This window comes from Aquarana catesbeiana, linkage group LG05 (genome assembly GCF_042186555.1).
Source record: "Aquarana catesbeiana isolate 2022-GZ linkage group LG05, ASM4218655v1, whole genome shotgun sequence".
Classification (NCBI taxonomy): Eukaryota; Metazoa; Chordata; class Amphibia; order Anura; family Ranidae; genus Aquarana; species Aquarana catesbeiana.
The window spans coordinates 169257313-169282842 of NC_133328.1; the positions used below are offsets into that span (position 1 = coordinate 169257313).

The 25530-nt window shown below is 40.4% G+C and overlaps 1 protein-coding gene across 2 annotated transcripts in view; it reads left to right on the forward strand.

Annotated features, from left to right (window-relative positions):
- NEK11 (NIMA related kinase 11) overlaps window positions 1-25530 on the forward strand; it is a 505456-nt gene that overhangs the window by 75175 nt on the left and 404751 nt on the right. The window lies entirely within an intron of this gene.

Here is a 25530-nt window from a genome sequence, read left to right on the forward strand (position 1 = left end):
CATAGAGTCCATTATACTCCTTTAAAACTGTACTCTTGGGGTAAAGCAAATACACCAAATTGTCCAAGATGTACCTCTAGCATAGGCACACTTATACATATGCTGTGGCGATGTCCAAAATTGCATCGCTACTGGGAGGGTGTATTTGATGCTTTAAATTCCCTGTGTTTTACACAAATACAGCTTGGCCCAAAGATTGCATTGCTAGGGATTATACCGGAAGATACCCTCCCAGTTGAAATGCAAGTGATGTGGATGAGAACTATGTATATGCCTCGCAAACTCATATTACAAAAATGGATATCAAACTACCCGCCAATGATAGATCAATGGATCACAGCAACTAATCTTAATTTAAGACAAGAGGAACTGACATATAAACATAGGAGGTGTCCTTAAAAATTAGTAAAAATTTGGCAATGATGGTTAGGCCCTAATTTGCCTAAGAAGACAGATGAGTATATTATTGATAATATAAATATATAAAAGTGCTGCGCAAATAAAAGTCCATAAACAACTACTAAAATTAAAATGTGGTAGCCAAATAGGAAAGCAGGAACCACCGGTGACAGTAAATAACAGGATGGTGACTAAATCCCTCCACCGTTCTTGGATGGCCCCTCACCTCAGTTATTCGACCTGAAACAGGTCACACCGCTTAGAGGATTGGATGGATCAATCTGTAAGATACTCCTTCACCTCCTTCAGTTCACAGTACTCAGTATATGGCAGATGTTGAATATAAAATAAAAAACAACAAACCATAGTGTTCTCCGTGTATGATTTATTAAAATAGATATAGGCTAAAACAAAGCACATCGAAAACACTCACATATCACCGGCACTCCGATCCGAGTGCCGGCCAGCAGGCTTGTGATCGCGTCTGTCGGATGACCGCGGGTGACGTCACACGCTCCTAACCCCCGTACGCGTTACGTCCTATGGGCGGGACTTCATCGGCGTGGGGCGGGATGCGCAGTGACGGCCCGCATTGTTATTATTATACGCCATGGTAACGGCGGCACCAATCAGAAGGGCAGAAGCAGTAATCAGGAGGTCAAACGCCTCCCTGTCATTACCTAATAGTTAATGGTTACTATTACCCTTTACTCCTGACGGAAATTGCAGAAATCTCCACCACCAACAATAGACAGACAAAAACTGTATATTATATAGAGATGATTAATTACAATAGCATATATCACCTTACATGGCAAACCTTCAGGATCTCTGAATCAGAGTGTCTTTAAACCATAAGGATGATATTAATTAATTACGCATAAACTAATGCTGCTAAATCACATGCAAAAAAAAAAAGTCGCATAATAAAAACGCATATTGTATAGAGACAATAATTTGCAATAACCGAATGGCATGTATCACCATGCACAGCATACATTACTAAATCAAAAAGTTTTAAAATGATATTTATTAAATACGCATAGACAACTGCTGCAAAATCGCATGCAAAAAAAAAGTCGCATAATAAAACCCCATACATAACATGTATGGATAATATCAAAAAAGAGAAAGACATCAGCCCACGGGCATCAGTCAAACACGATCACATGTACAGTATTATAAAGGCCTATAAAAAATTTAAAATAAAATAAAACATCATCTATTTGAAATAAAACAATTCAAATCAAAATCAACGTTCATTCCAAAGGGGGAGAGAACTTTGGTCTCATAGATCCAGAATGATTCCCTACGACTGAGCTGTCTGATGTAATGACCACCCCTCCAGTGTCGCGGCACCTTTTCTATCCCCCAAAATTTGAGGCATTTGGGGTCTTTTTGATGAAAAAGGCGAAAATGTCTAGACACACTGTGGGTCTTAACCCCCCGCTTGATGTTACTAATATGTTCTCCAATTCTTACATGGAGTGCTCTTGAGGTCCGGCCCACATATTGAAGGCCACAATCGCACTCCAACATGTAGACCACCCCAACTGTTGAGCACGTAATTAAACCTTAAATTTCATAACTTTTTTGTGTTGTGTACGAAACAAAATCCTTACGTCTCTTAATATTTCTGCAGGCCTTCCTGCATGTGGCACATTTCCCACATGCGTAAAAGCCGGAAAGGAACCCAAATAAGCCATTAGTCACAGTTTTTGGCGGATCAATGACCCCTGGTGCCACCCGATCCCGTAAAGAAGGAGCCTTACGGTAAATAAACCGAGGGTGATCGGGAAGAACTGGGCCAAGGGTCCTATCTCCTTTGAGTATAGGCCAATGTCTAGCTATAATATTTTCTAGTTTTTTATACTGGATATTGTAATCAAGTATAATACGATAGCTAGATAAATTGGCACTATCCCCCAAGGGTTTGACCTTGTCTGCAACCACGGTATTTCTATCAATTGCCAGTACCTTGGCTATTTCTGCATCTACTGAAGCTTGAGAATACCCTTTCTCCTTAAACCTATCCGCGAGCACCTGTGACTGTGCAAGAAAATCATCATCTGAAGTACAGTTACGGCGTAGACGGATGAATTGGCCTCTCGGTATGTTACAAAGCCAGGATTTATGGTGGCAACTGGTGAGAGGGATATATGCATTCCTATCAGTTGTTTTGAAGTGATTCCTGGTATGGAAAGCTCCTTCTCCTTTAAATATTTCAAGGTCAAGAAATATAATCTGTTGGTGGCTAATCGTCCAAGTTAACTCAATGTTTTTATTATTGGCATTCAGCCCATCCATAAAGATCTGCAGACTGGACATATCCCCCTCCCAGACCATAATTAGGTCGTCTATATAACGTCTGTAACACGACAATTGTGGTGGGGGATCATGAAATATAGTGTCCTCCTCCCAGTGGGCCATGAACAAATTGATAATTGATAATATGGAAAGTTAATTTTGAGATAGAATTCTGGAAGGAAATAATTAAAAAATAAAATATGCAACATCTATGGTCTTAATGTGGTGGAAGGGACTAAGTATTGATTTAAATATAGTTTGGTGAGCGCAGGTATGGAGTGTTTTTTTTTTCTTCTTTTTCTTTTTTATGGGATGGGATTTTGTTGGGTAACATTTTACAATGTTTTATATGTGTTTTTCTTTTTGTGTTGTATAAAGAAAAAACCTAATAAAAACTATTTGATTGAAAAAAAAAAAAAAGAGAGAGCCCCCCCCCTCCCCTTTGAATTGATTAGAAACATTCTATGGAAGAAACAAGTTCTGTGTCCTAAACAGTACTTCAAGATAAGGACTTTACAGGTAAATCAAAATTTCTATTTTGACTTAACTGTTTTTTCCTATTTTTTAAGTTGCAATGAAACAATTATGAGTGCTGCATTTGCATTTATGCCAAGCTAAATATAAAAGGTTAAAAACGTAATTCCAAAGCTACATATGTACAGTACTACCAGTGTACGCTGTCATTGAGATTTTCCATAAATATCATACTGTTCCATAACACCATGTGCAGCTTTAGGACATTACCCAAGTATGTTATTTAAAGAATTTGTGTTGCATTTGAAGCCACAGCAAAATACTTTATCCCTGTTATACAAGATTTTAAGAACATTTTTTGCATCGGTACATGTTAATCATGTCAGCGCCCAAGTCATTTTATTTTTGTTTAAAAACTTTTTTATTAGGTACAAAAAGTGGTACAAAGCAGGTTATCAAAAATTGAGAGAAATACAGAGTAAAGAATCATCATTACAGTAAATCATGTTGATAAATACAATGGTTGAACATTTCCTGTTACAAATAATTTAAGTGTTTTTGAATGAGTTATTTATACTGAAAATTATTTATTCAAAGTTTATAAAATGTTTTGCATGAGTAAACCAAGGGTTCCATTTTTTTGTCAAATGTATGTTTTGAATTATTTAGGGTGTGGAATATTTTTTTCATAAGAAGGATATTGTTGATTCTTGTTTTGAATTGGGATAAAGGTAATGTGGATGAGTTCCAATGGTATGCGAAATGCCAGCGTATGGAAAAGCATATTGTGTGAACCAGTCTCATGTGATAAGTATTTAGTTCTATAATAGGGGTGAATAAAAGACAATTGGAGAGAGTGAGACTAATATTATTTTCGGAAATTATGGATGCAAAACCCTTAAGTAGTTTCCATATCTGAGAAACCCTTTCACAGTCCCAAAACATGTGGGAGAATGATCCTGTGGAGATACATCCTTTAAAACATGTATGAGGTACTGAGGGAAAAATGGAGTGGAGTTTTGCTGGTGTATAATACCATCTTGTGAAGAGCTTAATTGCTGTTATTGTACTTGATTTCGTGCATTTAAGTAGATTGTTGATACAGTCAGACCAATTTTCTGTGGATAGGGAGATGTCACATTCTTGTTCCCATTTAAGCATATAGGGATGTTTGTCTGGACTGCTTGTTATGATCAGATTTGAGTATATTTCTGATATTAAATCTGCGGCGCTTGGAGAATTAAAACATATTTTTTCATAGAATGTAGGTGATATTCTGTTACTTGAAAGTGAGTATTATAAAAATGTCTTATTTGGAGGAATCTCCTAAGTTCGCTATTAGTGATCTTGTATTTTTCTTTTAGTGCCGCAAAGGAAGTGAATGTAGCGTCTTCCATGAGGGACTTGAGGGTGGTTAAATTGTTATTGATCCACCATATGAATTCTTGGTGGATTGATATGAATTTGGGATCTCCTAAGTCATTTTTTGACAATACCTTGCCTATTAGCCTTGACAATGGCCAGAATGTGGTATGAAGATTCCTCCCTATAAACTTCAATTAGATACAATTCTAAGTTCTGGTTTTGCAGAGTCCACTCATGATTCAATGAACCCTCCCCTGCAAATCAAACCTGGGCAGAGTTACTCATCCTTAGGTACTTTGCCCTATTGCCCTTTGCCCTATTCTCTTTAACCCATCTCTGGACATACTGTATTACAGCAAAAAATCTGAGACTGTACACATACTGTGATTCTGTAGTAGACAGTCAGAGATTGTGAACATTCTACAGTAGATGGTCAGAGCTTGCTGTTACATGATATTTCTAAAGATCATTGCCATTACAGTGACTTTATAAATATTTCCACGTGTACTCCTTACAGTTCAGTAAAAAATTACAGGTACCACATTTGATATTACTCTCAACAATCACAAAAATACAGTACATAAAAAAAAGGATATGAACAGCACGCAAAAGGTAGGAAACTGTAAAAGAAATATACAAAATAATTGAATTAATTAATGTAGCAGTGTCCCTGACCCCTAAAGGCCTAATGGTAACCTCCAGATTCAGGGAGAGCTGACATCCTTCCTTGACGTGTGGGTTATTAGGCATTGTGGGTGTAATGCAAGTTGAAAACATGGGCGCCAGTCACTTTTTGAATGCAAGAGAAAGAGATTTATTGTCTTTTAAACAGAACTGGTGGAGAGAGGGTTAGGGCCAGGACACCCTTAGGCAGATGCAATAGCAATTGGCAGATTCCGAGGCGAAAATAATAGGCAGACAGCCTTTAAGCTGGATGCAGCAACTGTATTTGTAGGACTGATGTCTCCTATAGCAACTGCACTTTCAACAGTCAATAGAGATCTGTACACGTAACTCACAGTAACCCATTACAGATCTTCCCTCACATCTCAGAGTATCCCACTGCAGATCTTTACTCACTGAGCTCCCGGTCTCTCACTAGACTTCAAGATCCCAGTTGTCACTGGATCTCCTGAGCTCTTCCACAGCTAACCTGCTGTATGATCCTCAAGCTTCACCCCTGCTAACCCGCTGGGTCCCTGGCTTGACACTCTGCTGAAGCTTTCCCACTTTTTCACTGTCCCCGGCTGGTGAAAAGGCTGCTCTGGTACTTCTTCGGACTTCCATACACTGGCCTCTGATAACAGGAGTGGTTGTTCCTTGGTGGTGACTCCTTCACCTTTACCTCTAGCCTTGATCCTCACTTGCCCCTGGCGACAGGAGTGGTTGTTATGGCAACTGTTTCTCCCTCACTGCTGGCAACAATTTGGTTCCCCATCTGATAGAACCTCTGCAACCTGGTTTGGCTTCCGGTCTGAAGCCCCAATCCCACGCTGCTTCTCTCAAACCTAGATAGGCCTCAGACAGTCTAGCAGCCAGGTGCTCCCAGGATAAGCTTCTGGCCTAGCAACCCAGAGCCTTGTAACACACATCCACACAGACAGCCATCAAGGTGGCACAGAACACCGATCACCTGACTCTTCCCGAATAAATAGGCTGTCCCAGCAGGCCAAGGGGCTAAAGAAACCTCTGCCAATTGGCTGAGACAACCCATTCACTCCTAGTCTGAATTCCTTTTTGCCCTTGTCATTCTAATGCCACAGGCAACAATGCCACCTAGTGACAGAAGAGAGAGGTGCATCAAATCCAGAGTTATGCCGCGTACACAAGAGTGGAATGTCTGTCAGAAAAAGTCAGATGGTAGAAGCTTTCCATCGTATATTCCGACCGTGTGTATGCCCCATTTGACTTTTTCCGTCGAAAATTCAGACGGACTTAGATAGAGAACATGTTCTATATTTTTCCGACGGAACTAATTACTATCGGAAAAAAAACGCTTGTCTGTATGCTGTTCCGACGCACCCAAAACGATGCATGCTCTGAAGCAAGTACGAGACGTCGTACGTGTTGTCCCGTCGTACGTGTTGTACGTCACCACATTCTTGATGGTCGGACTTTGGTGTGACCGTGTGTATGCAAGACAGCTTGAGTGGAATTCCGTCAGAGAAACTTTTTAGAGAAAAGTCAGTGGATCCCCCTAACAATTAGCCAGGCTAGTTACCACCTAGCAAACTAAATTTGTTAGCAACCCAGCCTACAACCAGGGTACTACAATAATATTCTAATTTGTTCTGAGTAGGTACCCAGGCAAAGAAAACACTGATCACTTACTGCTGAGGGTCGCACAATAAATACCAAAAGAGCGTATGTCCACAAGTTAAGCAACAAGACTCTAATGCTGATACATGCAAATGTCAGTAGACAGCGGCGGCTCCTATCAGCTCTTGTCAATGATTTGTAGGAGCTTCCTGCCTGCAGCTGTTTGCATGTGATTCCAGCCGCAGGAGAGCACTGATTCTTGCCACAGGAATTCACTATCCATTCCTAATCACATGTATGAATGAGCCCTAATGCTTTCTTTGTGACCATTTTGAGTTTGTTAGGTAAGGGAGTGGAAATGTCAACTTTATCAGTATTACATGTTTCCAGTCTTGTTTCATTATGTTTGTACTGGCATTATGTGTATTAATTGGTATACAACCTTGAGCATATCAGAAACCTATACAAGAAAAGAGTACGTGGTGGATAATACAGTTTTGGCTATATGTGGTAAAATTGTACAAAGAACAATGAGCAAAATGCAGTAACCTATAAAACAGTCAGCTTCCAGCTTACAAAAGTTAGTATCACAGCTGGATTGTGTTTAGTTGCTAAGGGTTACAATGACTATACTTGCACATACAGTAACTCCTGGCCTTATCAAACAAATAGTTAATGCAATATAAGAGCAGACTTCACATCTTCCCACTTAATTTAAAGTAAGGACATGGAGAGCACAATCCTGAGCTTATTAACAGGGGATGCTTTACATTAACATATTAATTTCGCTTAAGCTTTATTTTAATTAACTCATGGAACAGTAGTCTGCTGATCAGACTACTTTTACCTCTTTAATTCAAGCAGGTTATGGGATGGAAACAGTATTTAAGTGGAGCAAAAATTACATTCAAATCTTAACATTTCTCCCTGGGGTTATTTTAAAACCCTACGAATAATTGCTCCCTTCATGGTGTTCAAGCAGACCTGGCTGGGTTCACACATATGTGATGCGGGAACCATCGCGATTCCTGTGCGAGCTCTTGCATTGCATGTCTCTTGCAGGCAGTTCACACTGCCCTCTGCAAACCGCTGCGGGTGTCAATACAAAGTTAATGACACCCCCAGATCAGTTCGCAGATCGCAAAATGGTGCAGGAATCGGATCGCATAGGTGTTCACACCCATGTGATCCGATTCCAGTGCGGACCAAAAAAGGGGTCCTGCACCATTTTGGTCCGAATGCAATTCAAAGTCAGCCATACAATCTGTATGGCTGAATTTGCATCGCACATATATCGCATGTGATCTGCACAGCAATGCGGTGCAAATCACATGCAATGTCTGACATCACAATAGTTTAAATCCAGTCCTATAAGTTTAAAAGAGAAGTAGGGCAAAGCTTTTTTGGCCATACTTCTCTTTTGGATCACAGGAGCACACTTTCTGAGAAGGGGAATTTATTAAATGTATTCTGCAGCTAAGTTGAAGCAAAGAAGTATGTTGGTACCAACTCAATTGCAAATGCATTACTGTGAGTTCAAAAACAAGTAGCTAAATGAAGTACCTGGACATGGTTGCATCTTTGAGTTGTCAAAGAGCTGAATTCAGTAACTTCTAAATCATTTCTTCTTTTAAAAAGCTTTTTTGGCCATACTTCTCTTCTGGGTCACAAGAGTGCACTTAGTTTTGCTCTCCTGTGACTCAGAAATCACCCAAAATCACCCAAAAGTGGGCTAAAGCCCACTGTCAGCTGACTTCCCAGAGCCACTCTAGGCTCTGGAAGGATCCCGACCATACTGTTTGGATCCACCCAGATGCCTGATTGACAGCTTGCTCTGGCTCTCAGCGTGAGGCTGAGAGCCAAAATCATCTGCGCCCGCCCCTCTTCAGCCTGGTGCTGGACAGTCACTGTTTTCCACTCCGAGCAGACTGAGAACTGAGAAATGAACAGTCATGTGGGAGACATGGAGGTTAGTAAGAATGTTTATTTTCTTCCAAGTCCATACTTCTTTATTAGGAATGCACATTTCTCCAAAAACATTATAGGTTCCTTCCTCATGCACTATACAGCTCTTTGGTCTCATTCATACATCCGTAAAAAAATTTATTTACAAGCCTTTTTTGTTTACAGATCTAAATGCAGCTGTACTATTTTCAATGGAGACATTCACACAGGTTCCTAAACATGCACTGCATTTGGATCTGTAACACAAAATCCAAAAATCTGTGTCTGAAGACATACGTTTAAAACTGTGGCCCGCAGGCCGGATGCGACCCTTTGGTTACCTTTATGCGGCCCTCGGGCACTATTCCTCCCACTGACACCAATGATGGAGTACTATTCCTCTAACTGGCACCAATGGTGGGACACTAGTCCTCCCACTGACACCAACAATGGGGCACTATTCCTCCCACAAATACCAAAGATGAGGCATTGTTTACTTCCACTGATGCCAGAACATTTTCTACTCCCACTGGCCATGCTCCGACCCCCCAATGTCTGAAGGGCAGTAAACGTGACCCTTTGTTTAGAAAGTTTGGAGACCCCTGGAATATATGTTTGCCCGATGCAGGTATTAGAAAAAAAAACACCCATGTAAATGTAGCCTTTTACTTTTTAAAGTAGAACTGTAGCCAGGCTAAGGACATTCAAATATTTAGATATACCTAACAGAATAGTGGAAGTCCCCACCCCGTCCCGCCTTTCCACTTCATCCACGGGACCCAGAAGCTAGTGGTGTTCGCTGCAGTTGCGATATTTACTAACAGATTTCCAGCTTCCATGGGGATTAAAAGGGTTTGGCATATGCATACTTACATTGTAAGTCATTGTGGTCAAAGCTAGCAGTTTGCCAAGTCTCTATTAAGGTGGAGGGAGGGGATTAGAATGAACTGAGAGGTTTCAAAGTGAAAGTGTTCTGGCTGTAAAGCTTGAAGATGAATTGCTCCACATGCCTGATAGTGTGCTGGATGCTGAAAATCCTCTTGAAGATTTTCTTTTGACAACATTCAAGTTCAGCAACAAGGGTGGAGTGATAAGTTGTCATTTTTTTGTAGGCCCTGCTTCTTTTTTGGTTTTTGAACTTGAGTGACAGAGTTGCTACAAAGCATATTGATGCTTTAGGTTTTTTGCCTTCTCCTGAATTAGCTAGGGATTCCGAGGATGAAAAGTTAAATGCAAAAGACATATATCTTTTTAAAACGTAAATGACTACTATTTAGACGATATAGAGTATCTCACAAAAGTGAGTACACCCCTCACATTTTATTATATCTTTTCATGTGACAACACTGGACAAATTACACTTTGCTACAATGTAAAGTAGTGAGTGTACTGCTTGTATAACAGTATAAATTTGCTGTCCCCTCAAAATAACTCTACACATAGCCATTAAAGTTTAAACCGCTGGCAACAAAAGTGAGTACACCTCTAAGTGAAAATGTCCAAATTGGGCCCAATTAGCCATTTTCCCTCCCTGGTGTCATGTGACTTGTTAGTGTTACAATGTCTCAGGTGTGAATGGGGAACAGGTGTGTTAAATTAGGTGTTATCGCTTTCACCTCTCATACTGGTCACTGGAAGTTCAACATGGCACCTCATGGCAAAGAACTCTCTGAGGATCTGAAAAAAGAATTGTTGCTCTACATAAAGATGGCCTAAGCAATAAGAAGATTGCCAAGACCCTAAAACTGAGCTGCAGCATGGTGGCCAAGCAGTGTAACAGGACAGGTTCCACTCAGAACAGGCCTTGCCATGGTCGACCAAAGAAGTTGAGTGCACGTTCTCAGTGTCATATCCAGAGGTTGTCTTTGGGAAATAGATGTATGAGTGTGCATTTCTGCAGAGGTTGTAGGGGTGGGGGGGGGAGGGTCAGCCTGTCAGTGCTCGGACCATACGCCACATCAAATTGGTCTGCATGGCTGTCATCCCAGAAGGAGGCCTCTTCTAAAGACGGTGCACAAGAAACCCTGCAAACAGTTTGCTGAAGACAAGCAGACTAGGGACATGGATTACTGGAACCATGTCCTGTGGTCTGATGAGACCAAGATAAACTTATTTGGTTCAGATAATGTCAAGTGTGTGTGGCGGCAACCAGGTGAGGAGTACAAAGACAAGTGTGTCTTGCCTACAGTCAAGCATGGTGGTGGGAGTGTCATGGTCTGGGGCTGCACTGGGGAGCTACAGTTCATTGAGGGAACCATAAATGTCAACATGTACTGTGACATACTGAAGCAGAGCATGCTCCCCTCCCTTCGGGAGACTGGGATGCAGGGCAGCATTCCAACATAACAACCCCAAACATACCTCCAAGACGACCACTGCCTTGCTAAAGAAGCTGAGGGTAAAGGTGATGGACTGGCCAAGCATGTCTCCAGACCTAAACCCTATTGAGCATCTATGGGGCATCCTCAAACGGAAGGTGAAGGAGTGCAAGGTCTCTAACATCCACCAGCTCCGTGATGTCATCATGGAGGAGTGGAAGAGGTCTCCAGTGGCAATCTGTGAAGCTCTGGTGAACTCCATGCCCAAGAGGGTTAAGGCGGTGCTAGAAAATAATGGTGGCCACACAAAATATTGACACTTTGGACCCAATTTGGACATTTTCAGCTAGGGGTGTACTCACTTTTGTTGCCAGCGGTTTATACATTAATGGCTGTTCGTTGAGTTATTTTCAGGGGATAGCAAATTTACACAGTTATACAAGCTGTACACTCACTACTTTACATTGTAACAAAGTGTAATTTCTTCAGCATTGTCACATGAAAAGATATAATAAAATATTTACAAAAATGTGAGGGGTGTACTCGCTTTTGTGAGATACTGTATATAAATTGGTGTTGTAGTTGTTGGAATCGCATATATAAAACAACATGAATACATAGAACAGTAAAATACTGCACTAGGACGACACTCTATGCTTATCAATATTCATTATGTATTTCTGGCCGACTCTAAAAATAGGGAGCCCTTTAAACAGGTGTTCCCATATACCAGCTGAGAAACTGTCTGTTTACATCCCATGTTCTATTGTTCAATGTTCATGATTGTAGCTGCAATGTCAGTAAACATTAATTCAGATCATTTCATATACCTACTATAAATAATGAGCGACAGCAAATATGTTCGGTACTGCATTTAGTTCTGTGGCTCCTGCATTAAGTCTGCAAGGAAACTAGATGGGGATAGAGGATTATGAGCAATAATAATTTCTCCGTATCCATACTTTCGCTTTTTTATGCCTCTTCGTATATTCAAGGGATTCCAGATCAGCCGTGTCATTTTGACACATATCAAAGGCCGCCTCAGTTTATCGAAATTACTTTGCACGCACCAACCGGCCTACTTGATTCCATATATTAGTGTGATGATAATACTCTACTTCCGTTTTTGCATTGTAATGTCTGAGCCTGAGTCAGCTGACAGCTGGATAAACCTGTGAAAACAAAAATTAGGGCACTGCCAATTCAGCCTTGCTTTTAAAAGTGCAAGCTGTGTACTGTAATCCTCACACTGAAGACCCTACCTACGGAATAACTAACCTGGAGCAGAAGTAAACCCATCCATAAAACTGTTTCATTTCCGGCATGTGCTGGAAATGTAACACTCCCATTGGTTGTGCTCTCAACCAAACTGTCAAGCCATCCAATGGCTGGTGTCATAACTGAAGCATCATGGCAGTTGTAGATTAAACAAAGGCAAAGATGGCAGCTTCCTTGGCTGAAAACGATAGGAGGCCTAAAAATAGTTGCTTCTACAGGTGTTTTGTGTTCTGCCTGTAGAAGCAATTCAATGTTATTCTATGTGTCCATGCACATTAGGACGTTAAGAGGCATATTTTGAGTTCAAGGTTTAGAGGCAGGAAAAAAAACCTTCTGGTTTGCGTTTTTGATTGGAGCTTACTGGCAGAAAAAAATTAAAACTCTTGTAAACTCCTCTAGATTTTGTACAAAAAATGCTCTATACAAGCGTTTTTTACTGCAAAGAGAACAGACGTTTTTTTTTTAAGCCCAGTGTGCATCAAGCCTTATGAATGGGGGATCGGAAATGTGACTTCACTGGCTGTATGCCTTTTCCAGATGAGTGATTCGATAAGGAGTGAACCACAGTTTTTTTAAATGTTTGCCAAATAATTGAAAAAAGACCAGGAATTTTGAAAAATTGTCTAGTTTAGGACACAGGGTACACAGTGCAGCAGTCAGAGTGCAGGGATCAGGACTATGTAGATTATAGTGGTCAGGAGTTAGCTCGCCTTTATGGTGGTGGTTGGTGGTGAGTTTCCCCTTAAAAGCAATGGTGGCACTTGAACTTAAACTTGGTGGTCAGTGGTGCTTTTACCAACAACATTGGTGGTCAATATGTCGTTTTGAAGTGGACTTCCAACAAAAAAAGTTTTCTCCCCCCCGCCCACACACCCCCCCCAGCCTGTTAAAAAAATGGTAGATGTATTTTACCTTCTGGGGTGCAAGCACCTTTTTTGGTGAAACTTGCTCACACTTCCTTATTCCTCATCTACGAAAGGTTGATGTTGCCTGGAACCACCTCAAACTACCTCCCCATTACTTGTAGTTACTGACTTTAAATTTTTCCAAACCTAGGTGAAATTCTTAGAGCTCAGCTCCAGGGAAAATAAAAACTCTCTCTTGCATTTTGGATGTAGCTGCACTGCAAAGGTAAAAGCTTGTTTAGGTCTAGGGGACAGGAAAACTTACCTTACTTATTTGATCCCTCTTTCCCACAGCAGCCGCCGCTCCCCTACACTCCAGTAGTAGACTGTTCCCCAGTATCCTCATGTCCGTGGCAGGATAATGGCCTCTAGATTGTTCTTGATGATATTGGAGGACCTGCAAATGCCGGGACATAGGGGAGGCTGTGGGGACTGGTCATACAGTGCATAGGATCATGCAAGAGCAGAGTATCGGGTAAATAAAACTGCTCTCTAATTCCTCTAAACCTAAACAAGCTCTTAACCTTTGCAGTGTGGATACTTTCTCTGGAGTTCAGCCTTAAGGTTCATATGTCCCCGTGTGCCCCTTCTTAGTGGTGACTAATGTTCCCCCCCTATGCTGATCAGCTTACCCCTCTTTAGTTGGTGGTCAGTAGGAGTAGTGTTACTGAAAGGATCAGGCAGGATCACTGTTGATAGAGGAGGGAGAAAAATGATCCAAAAGATCAGTGCAAAGGTTGAAGGGAGAGGCTCTCAGATGTAAACACAAGCTGTGTTTACATTTGTGATTTCTGGCCATCACATCATCACAAAGCACAGAGTTGCTCGGATCACCTCTGTGCCTTTTGTCTGTTATATGAGCTCAGTGCTGGATTTATAAGGGGGCAAAAGTGTCAATTGCCCCGGGCCCCCCTGCCATATGAGGGAGTGCCGTTTATAAACGGTCCTGAAGAAATAAGGCATGGAGAGCCAATGTACTCCTTAAATGTCTTTAATTAAGTTGTCATTAGACAGCTTACACAGTGCCAGATTTAGACCTTGGGGGGCCTGGGGCAGTTCAAGTTCAGGGGAACCTCAATATAGAAATTAAATTATATGACAAATAAAAAGTGAACTAACATGAGTGATAAACCACATTTGTTCTAAAAAAAAAAGTTAGGTTCTGAAGAAGACATTTCTTCTACAAGAATACACATTACAAACACTACCATAACAGGAACATATTGTAAAATATTTACAAAAAGTCTTTCTTTCTGCACTTAGCATCTACAGAATCTTTTACTTAAGCTCATCCATAGACTGACTTGGGGACAACCAGCCTGTTGGATTTTTTATATGCCAATAATGCTGGTGGCTATGGCCGCTTGCAGTAATAATTGTATTCTGCTGGCCACTCCCCGCAACACCCCCCCCCACACACACCCCCCCCCACACACACACACACACACACACACACACACACACACACCAGCAGAACACAAAAGCTGTGGGAGGCATTCACACAGTCAGTATTGATGGGGGACTCAAGTGATTTTCTTTCCTTCCACCTGTGATGGTGGTGATGTTGATGCTTATTAGATGCATCCTTCCCATGAATAATATCAACAGTTTCAGAAAAAAAGAGATGTTAAATCTTTTATTTTTTCATTTTTTAAATATTAAGTTTTTATGAAATTATTATTATTATTATTATTATGTTTTTTTTTTTTGTAGTATTTTGAAAATTGTTTTAATATAAAAAATGATTAGCGGTTGACAAGCAATCTCAAATTTTATGAAGGGGTTATTGAGCCTAAAATGTATGTAAACTATAACAATAATCTTTTCTTATTTTTACCCTTTTGTTCCGTTAATTATACATTTAAAAGCATTTTGTTATGTTTGTTTGACAAGTGCAGAAAAAAAAGCAGCTCATCCAACTAAAGTTCTTGTGAGCTAATAACCTCCTGTGTTCTCTTCATCTGCGAACTGTTATCAGTTAGCCTTGTTACTTGCTATCTCCATGGACTACAAAACATCTTTAATAATGTATGTGAGCTACAACACACAGCAACATGTGTAAAAAATAATGAAAATTAATAAGCAGTCAATAAAAAACACATCAGTGTAGATTCTTGTGATATACACCTCTTAAAGACAGTGCACCTCCTCCACATAGAATGCGCGCTTACCAAAAGGCAAGCTTTTAAGAGCCTGCGGCTAAATACCCATCCAGGGCCTCTAACTGGGGGGATGTTGGATGGCCACAAGAATTATAAATCGAACTATGCACCAAACAACTGGGGAAACTCAAACATCAAACCACCAGGGGGATAGGTCAGGCGTTACCCAGAAAAGCAAAAAGACTCTCCATAGTGTAAAACGTACAAAAGGTTTATTAATACTATTAAAATTGCACTTACAGAAGTAATGTAGTAATGATCAAGGGAAAAACAGCCGGCCGGTTTGCGAACACCCATCTACTGAGTACAGCGCGATGACGTCAGCAGCAGTCATAAGCTGAAATGGGGAACCCGAGACTACGTCAGCTTATGATGAAACACGCATAGGCAGGTTGATGTGCTGACGTCATCGCGCTGTATTCAGTGGACAGGTGTTCGCAAGTCGGCTGGCTGTTTTTTTTTTTTGTTTTTTTTTTAGCAGCTGCTTTATTTTTTTAGATTTTTTTGTGATTCTTTTTCGTTCGAGCACGGTAATTTCCATTTTTTTTCTGCAAAACATCTTTCCCTGTGTTATGGTGAAGAGGAGAGAGAGGGAGGTATTATATAGTCTTAAAACAGTCTCTGTACTAGGGTTACAATGTTCCTAGATACAGTACAGCTGTCACCCTAGGACAGGAAGTGTGCTCCTGGCAGGATTACCATGTTAAAATGAAGGAAAAAAAGTTTGAAAAAATAAAACTAATCAGACACCACATCTAAGGAAAGATAAGCTGCAATAAATTTTATTTTTGTTCGTGGGTTTAGACACACTTTAAGAATTTTGGGACCCATGATATACAGTATATTATCTTACCACTATACAGTATATCATTACTATGGATTTTTTCTTGTATATTATAGAAACCCAACCAAAAAAATCTTAGTCATTATAAGTAAACTTCCTTCGAATCTATTTTGTTTGCCTGCAAGATATTTTACTTAGAAAAGGGAATACACAATCCTTCTGACACAAGAGCTTGATATGAAAGCCTTAACCTTGTTTACTCGGAGAATGCGGTATGCACTGGCATTGCATGTCAATTTTTTTTACTATCATGGTGAAGCTTTGTAGTACTTTGACAGGTTTGAGGAGCAAAAGGTCATGGTTCATCTTTCTGCCTCTGAAAGCTATGAAATTTTCTGACATCTTTCAAAAGATGGTGCTTTCAAAGGGAAATGGTATACGTTTGGTAGCAATGATACTGTCATATATGTATGCATTGTAGTGTATACAATGTGTTTAATTATTTCAATATGTAAAAACAAAGTTGTTTATTGTCTACCAGCAATTCCAATGTATTTGAAATGCTTTCTCATTAAAGAGGTGTTCCGGCCCCCCCACGAAAAAAAAAGTTTAAGTCAGCAGCTACAAATATTTCGGATCAGCTGTCAGGTGCTGCCGCTGTCATTCCTGTTTAGGGAACACGGCCGTGTAGCCTTTCGGCTTCACAGCCTGTTCCCTACTGCGCATGTGCGAAGCGCGCTGTGCTTTCTAATTGGCCCGGTGACGGAGGAAGGAGAAGGGGGGCCAAACTTCCGAGGGACGGCGCCGTGGCGTCATCCCTGGAAGAGGGGCAGGGGTACCTGTCAAAAACAGGTGCCCATTCCCCCTGAAAGGTGCCAAATGTGGAACTGGAGGGGGGAGGAGACAGATAAGCAGAAGTTCCACTTTTGAGTGGAACTCTGCTTTAAAGTGTCACTAAACCCACATCATAAAAAAACTATCAATAAATGGTCTATTACATGCTGTTCATACTCCTTCAGTCACTATGAGATTCTGCAAAAAACCTGGTTGATCCTGTTGTTCTCTATCTCCACCTTCTGTTCAAGTCCCCAATTCAGCTGAAGATTTTGCAGCTGTGGTGGCAGCTCTGCACATGCTCAGTTTTCAGTGAGTGTCTATGCTGAGCAGTTCCACACATGTAGGCAAATGTAGGCAAATAAACAGTGGTAATTGACACGTCCCTCCCTCCTCCTCCATGCCTACTAACCATCTAAACACAATGGGGCGGGATATTACATGTAGCTTTATAGAAGCTTTATCTCCCTCTTATTCTAAAACACAGGTAGGAGGGCGTAACACAGTCTATTACTGGCAGAAATCCACCCATACTATGTTATTGCCAAAAAATTAAAAAAGATTTGATTTCAAATATATATTTGTATGACAATGTTAGATCTATTATTTATTTTTACTCTGTATTCCAAAGGCTATTTTTTTTGAACATGCAACACTAAGGACAAGGACTAAAAGCTCCTCCTGCTTATGTTTCCCTGCAGACAGGCTGGGAAAGAGCTGGGTCATGTGACAACTGTATATAGATTAGGAAAAAGGTACTTAGATGTTTGTTTTTTTTAATTAAAATGATTACAGTGTCATCATCCACATACAGAAAGAGGAGGGACAATGTGCATTAAACAGTGTGTGTGTTTTGTATCAATTTAAGTTAAATGCACAGTAATACATTGTTTACCACTTGGTACAGGTACATGCACACTGGCTTAGTGCAACTGTCCCTGATTTTGTGGGACTGTCCCTGCTTTGGAACAAAGTCCCTCTGTCCCTCTTTTCTCCTCATTTGTCCCTCATTTTAGTCTGATCTATATAGTTGTTTATAAAATGCAATATTTGTCTTTCAAAAAGTGTTTCGCGGTGCTAAATCTTTCATCCAATTTCTAAATTTCTGCACTGGTAAATTTCAAAAGCCAGTAGAAAGGAATTGTAGTGGTTAAATAAGAAAACAACACTTGTGGGTTTAACTAATCATTTTTTTTTGTATAATTCTCCTTTAAGGGGGTGTGGCAGGGGATGTGTTCTATGCCTACATACTTTTGCTAACAGATGTTCCTCGTTCCTATCGCAAAAAGTTGGGAGGTATGCGTTTACGTGTGTATGTGAGTAAGCTGTGAGAGTAAAATCCTCTCCAAATGCAGGTTTGGGGTTTTTTTTTATGCTTGTTAATGCTGCTCTAAAATATTTTATTTATCTATTACAGGTACTTATATAGCAACATCAAGTTACACAGCGCTTTACATTTATATTGTACATTCACATCAGTCCCTGCCCTCAAGGAGCTTACAATCTAAGGTTCCCAACTCACATTCATACATACACATACTGGGGCCAGTAGACAGAAGCAAATTAAAGGTATTGTAGAGGCAGAAGGTTTATTATCTTAATGCATTCATGCATTAAGATGAAAAGCCTTCTGTGTGCAGCAGCCCCCCTTAGCCCCCCGAATACCTACTAGAAGTCACTCTCTGTCCAGCGATGTCCACGAGCCTCTCAGCCGTCTGAGATTCTCCCTCCTGATTGGCTGAAACAGCAGTGACACCATTGGCTTCCACGCCTGTCAATCAAAGTCAGCTAGCCAATCAGGGGACAGAGGGGGTGGGGCCAGGTGAGGGCTTTGTGTCTTAAAGGGGTTGTAAACCCTTGTTTTTTTATTTTTTTTAAATAACAAACATGTCATACTTACCTCCGCTGTACAGTTTGTTTTGCACAGAGTGGCCCCGATCTACCTCTTCTGGGGTCCCCCGGTGGCACTGGTAGCTCCTCCCTGCATCGGGTGGCCAGTTGGAGAAGCGCTCTCCTTGGTGGACATCCGTGCAGGCGCGCTCCAGAGTCCTACTTGTGTGTGTATTCATGTTTGTTATTTTTATAGGAAAAAAAAACGAGACTTTACAATCACTTTAAACTACCAGCATGCCTTTGGAGTTTGGGAGGAAACCCGAGTACCTGGAGGAAATACAGATACAGGGAGAGCATGCTATATGAATATAAATGTCACAATATGCACTGAGGCTGAAACAGACCGGGGTTCAGAAGCATAAAAAAATTGAAAATGTTTGTAGAAGCAATGTTTTTTTTTGCCCGTATGCATGTTCATGACTCTGTACATGCAATTAGTCATGTTTCTTGCTATGAATGACCTTTAATGAGTCTAGCTATCAATATTTTTGCATACTGTATACAGTTCTTTGTATTTTTTTATTCTATAATATAAACAGAGAAAGTTGTCTTTGCCTTCATAGATACAAGGTATTACCTTTTTTGTACAGGGATGCTAGCCAACACGCCAAAATTCCTATTTAAGTTTTTGTAAAATTGATCCAAGCTTTTACTCTGGTTACTTGTGATTCTTGTCGCCAGGATTTGATTCAGTATCATCCTGTTATCCTTTCATCTTGTTCTTTTTTTCTTGCTGCTGCTCTTATTATCCTGTCTTCAGACTGTTGCTGGTCCCCTCTTTTGGCTGAGTTCCTGGTCCTGTATTATGGGCTCTGTCTCTTAGCTCATCTAACTCTTAGCCCCTGCCTGCTTTCAGTATGGTGTCAGAAACCATGGAATCAAACCGAGACAGAAGTACAGTTAAATCACACTTGTTTAATAATAAAAGTAAAAAGAACAAACGTAGTCAAAACATAGCCAAAGTTCAGTAACCGGAACGGATAGTCAGCCAAGCCAGAAGTCATGGATCAAAGTAGTGCAACAGCAGAATCTGGAGCCAGAAGGGATGTCAGCAAAGCCAGTCTTTAAACAAGAACGCAGGAGATAGTTTCTTGTGATGTGACCAAGGTGAAGGCAGAGCTCCTCTGGACTGGACAGCTTAAGTAGGCAGGACTGACGAGCAGGATCATCAACAGCTGAGTAACTGTGGAGAGAGATGGGAGCTGGCAATTAGCCGACAGCTGAGCAGCCAGCTCAGAGAAGGAAGGGCTGAGCCCAGCCCTGACATATGGTAGACCTTGCTGCTTACCTGCACCTTACTCACTCACAGTGGTCATCTAGTAAAATGCAGTTATGACCAAGGCCCTTATGGGAAGAAACGCGTCAGCTGCTTTATACATGCTGGAACTTTTATCCTTGGTTAACTTAATAAAAGATTTGTTATGCTGTTTATTTACCAGGTTGCCAACTACATTTTACGTGATTGCCCTTATAAGCAACTTGTGGAGGCTGGAGTTGAGTACCGGTTTTGTTTTAGCCTCTTCGAATTCGAATCCAAGGGTAGAAGCATACTTTTAGTTTTGAATTTAACAGTGGTCTTCTGGCCTCAACAGACACCTCAACCTCACACATTACTGCGCAAAACCGGTAGCAGGAAATGATGGATAAAAGCATAGGTTGCGGCATTAGAAATGTTTGGATGATTGATTATTGTAAATGCTATCCTCTGACAGAGGAAAAATCCCTAGAGAAAAATCGACTTTTGTTTTTCGCGGCCTATTCCTAGCTTATAAAGTGTAATAAAAATGAATGTGTATGTCGAAAAATCGTTTGATGAAAGGGATTGTTAGGTAACAGATTACCCAAATTTTCCATTACATAATCATTTTTATTCACTAATGATAAAGCCTGGTCAGCCTGAAAGGCTGAAATTTTGATGACTGCTGTTTCATATTTCTTCGCAATGTAGCTTACTAATCTATTTGATTAAAGTTACCGTTTGCTCATTTTGCTCAGAGAGCTGGATGGGGGCATCGCGCCCTTGATGTTACACACTAAAATATGGCTTTAGTAGTTTCATTTGTTGGCACCAGAACAAGCTCTGTACAGTTCCTGTCCTCTCCACATGTTCTCTGTGCTAAAGAGAATAGCTCACAAATGTCAGTTACCAAAGTGGATTCATGGTCACCTTTGATAGCAAGTACAGAGGGTGATTTTCTGATCACTTGAAGTGTACTCATTATTGCTTTCATAGAGCCATACGTGATATTCACAGGCAACGTGCCTAGCAACTCAGAATCCTTGTCTAAACTATGAACCTGTACTATGTTTGGTTCATCCCACAAGGGTATATGAGGCCAAATTTTTCTATTCTTAAGGTAAAATAAAATTTTAAACTTGAATCACTGTATTGTATAGGTAGTGAACCACAGAGAGAAATATAATATTCTCAGTAAGACGTTGCCAACATCCCAAACATTTGTTGAGTAAGGACCCTAAAAAAGGGCACAAGTACCCCCCGGTACAATGGGACTTTATGGGCAAACAATAAGAAAATCATATATTATAAAATATCATTTATTTGAAAAAAATTATTAAAAAACACATATATGTAGGACGAACACATCAACAGTTTATACCGTACATTTGTATGAACAGAAAAAACATTATGCTCATAACGAGCTATTACAAATTCCAGTGAGTGAAATTCCGACCGTGTGTAGGCTCCATCGGACATTTGTTGTCCGACAACAAAAATGAGAGCTGGTTCTCAAATTTTCCGACAACCAAAATCCGTTGTCATAAATTCTGATCGTGTGTACACAGTTCCGACGCACAAAATTCCACGCATGCTCGGAATCAAGCAGAAGAGCCGCACTGGCTATTGAACTTCATTTTTCTCGGCTCGTCGTACGTGTTGTATGTTCCCACTTACTTGACGTTCGGAATTTCTGACAACATTTGTGCGACCGTGTGTATGCAAGACAAGTTTGAGCCAACATCCCTCTGAAATAAATCCAGAATTTTGTTGCCGGAATGTCCGATCATGTGTACGTGGTATTAATGTTATTTGTGTTTTACAAAAGCAGTAAACTTAAAATACTGATTACCTAAAGCCCAATTGAACCTTCCTTAATTATAAATGTATTGCAATCAGGCTGTAAAAACAAAATAAATATAGGCTTCTTTATTACCATATAAAGAAATACAGCGTAGCGCTAAAAACAATGGAAAACTGAATAATATATATGCTTAACATATAACCAATGTGATAAACAAAAAATAACTATTCACTGTAGTGAACTAGTGAAAAAATATAAAGTTCAAAAAAGAGTGTCCATCAAATTCACAATGGTGACAACATAAAATTAGCAGAGAAGCTGTAATGATGAAAAAGATCCTCTGTCATGAGGGTATAAATTGGTACTCTTACCGGATGCGGTGGATCCACTTACCAACGATAGTGGGTCAATTGGGCTTATGTGACCCGAATGCCTCACGGTATAGGTTAGGCAGAAGAAAGATTACGCCAAGCAGGATACGACCACGCTTCAGCGGTGATAGTACATACGAAGTTCCTAAATCATTGTGATTCTCTAATATGTGACGAAAACCTCCACTCAGTGGGGGAACCCTCAAGAGGTCAGAGTATATGCAAAGAGGCTCAATCAAACCGGGGGAGAAAGTGGGAAAAAAAGGAAAAAGCTCCATATGGTGCAGGTCAAAAATCAGAGAGGTTTTATTTAAAATTGCGGTACATCATGTGGAATGAGTACATAAAAACTGGTGATCACAGGTATAAAATTAAAAAATGGAAGATAGCCCAAAATGGGGAGCAAGCGTAGCAAGCCCGATACATTATTACTATATGTATTTAGGGCTGCAACTAACGATTATTTTCACAATCGATCAGTTGGCTGATTATTGTTTCGATTTTTAACCTTAAAAAAAGTGTGGCGTATAATTTAGTTAATATGTAAAGTTTAAAATAAAAGGCAAATTTAGTCTTAAATATATCTCTATGCAGTGGTAAATATAAGTAACCAACTACAGTATATGGTTTGGGAGCAAAATCTCTAATCCAATCTGAGAATAACAGACAGAAGAGATATACTGTATAAGCTATTAGAGGTTGAATCTGGTAAATATCATCAGACTCGGAGATCACATTTTTTATTTAAAGAAAAATAAAAATAAAGACTGTTTTGGCGATTTACAGACAGAACTGTAATATATTATGTATGACAGACTCCCTTGTCATAAGCAGGTGGCTTGATAAAAGATACCTGCGCCTGCTGTCACTTATGCTTATGTCACTCATTTTAAGAACGTTCATCGATTTTTTTAAATTGTTAATGGGGTCAAATTGACATTCGTTTTCCGACTACAGTGGCGGGAAAATTCGAAGGAGCAGAATAGAAAACTTCTTGGTCAAAGGAATTTTCAGACAGTGTATGTGGCTTTCGTTCAGAAATTACATTCATTTTAAAACTGAATGTTAAAAGCAAGAGAAATGTTCAAAGACATTCTTTCATTCAGCGAATATACAAACATTTTTTCTAATGAATATTCTCGTTCGAAAATTGATACGTGTATGGCCAGCATAGGGCTCGGTTCACACCTAAGCAGTTTGCTTTTGATCCATTTCTGCAGTGCTTTTTGCTGTGCATTTTTGCACATGCGATTTTGCTGCGATATGCGCTTTGCATTTTTTTAATGCTTTTTCTGTGCAGATTTGTTGTTGGTCAAATCACTGCAAAAATGCACTACATTCTTTTCTGCAGCTTCTCCATTGAAGTGTATTGAACCAAAAAAAGCAAAATAAAAGCACTGTCTTGCGTTGAAAAAAGTCCTTGACCCTTACCAAATATGCAGCGGCTGAAAAAAGCATAGATGTGAATGTGTCCCATAGGAAACCATGTTAAATGAACTGTAGGGCGTTTCTGCAAAAAGCACCAAAAACCGCATAGGTGTGAAACAGGCCTAAGACATTTAATTGCAGCAGCATGCTTTTTTTTGTATCACCTGTCATAATGGGGTTAAAAAAAACGAAAATTAGCCATTTATAGTACAAAAAGAGCAGATAATCGCTACTATAAGAGGTTAATTTATACTGTGAAACAGTGAAAGTAATAATATATATTACTTATAACATATATATAATAATAAATACACCCAGAAGTAGGATATATGGGCATTTTAACTAGGAGGCAGACATGAAAGTGATTGCAAGGGTTCGTTTTTTTTTTAATTTAAAATAACAAACGTGTCATACTTACCTCCACTGTGCAGCTCGTTTTGCACAGAGTGGCCCCGAACCTGCTCTTCTGGGGTCCCCCGACGGCTCTCGTGGCTTCTCCCCGCAGCAGATAACCCCTGCACTTCCCCATCGATCCAATCAGGACACGTGATTTCATGACATCGCTTCCAGGTTACTAGATCCGAGACCCAATCAAAGCCAATCTTGGCTTTGTTTGGGTCTCCGACCAGCTGACAGACTTGCCGGCTGGACACTCGGGCCTCCTAGTGGGATGGGAGAACCCGGGCGAGCCACAGAAGGCAACGGGAGGGAAGCATGTCTCCTCCCCCTGCTTGTGATAACAGCGGATTGGCTGATTAGCTGCATCGGTTGTTATTACAAGAAAGCCGACTGTCGGCTCTAAAAACATTAGCGGGGTACAACCCCTTGATACTGAAGGCCACATATTTGTGTTACGTTGGCATGAAGGGGTTAATCAGCCAAGTGATGCTGTTGTTTGTTGTCAAAAAAGGGGACCCATGGAATGTCCTTCGCCTCCCAGCCATATATAAATATAAAATAACTCTAAAAAGCCACATGTATGAAAGACCCAAAACCCATAAAACTGTTGGAAGCTATCGGAGCAAAACCCATTTCGCTTAATCAGAATACCATTTACAGAGATCTGCAGGTGCAGCCCGACCATCCATGCATCACTGACAGGAGAATAATGCCCTGTACACATGGGCGGACTTTTCGGCAACAAAAGTCCGACAGTCTTTCTGACGGACTTTAGATGGACTTTTGACGGACTTCCGACGGACTTTCGAACGAACGGACTTACCTACACACGATCACACCAAAGTCCGACGGATTCGTACACGATGACGTACGACCGGACTGAAATAAGGAAGTTCATAGCCAGTAGCCAATTGTTGCCCTAGCGTCGACGGTTGGACTAGCATACAGACGAGTGGATTTTTCGATAGGAACTGGGTCCGGCGGAGTTCCGACATAAAGATTTGAAACATGTTCCAAATCTAAAGTCCGTCAGATTTTCGACAGAAACAGTCCGCTGAAGGTCCGATGAAACCCACACACGGTCGGATTGTCCAGCAGATTCAGTCCGTCAGACCAGTCCGGTCGAAAAGTCCGCTTGTGTGTACAGGGCATAAGAAAACTCCAATAAGTAGTATAAAGTAACTTTTATTAAAAGAATGTATCCACTTACAGTGCCTTGAAAAAGTATTCATCCCCCTTGACACATTTCCACATTTTGTCATGTTACAACCAAAAACGTAAATGTATTTTATTGGGTTTTTATGTGATAGACCAACACAAAGTGGCACATAATTGTGAAGTGGAAGGAAAATGATAAATGGTTTTCACA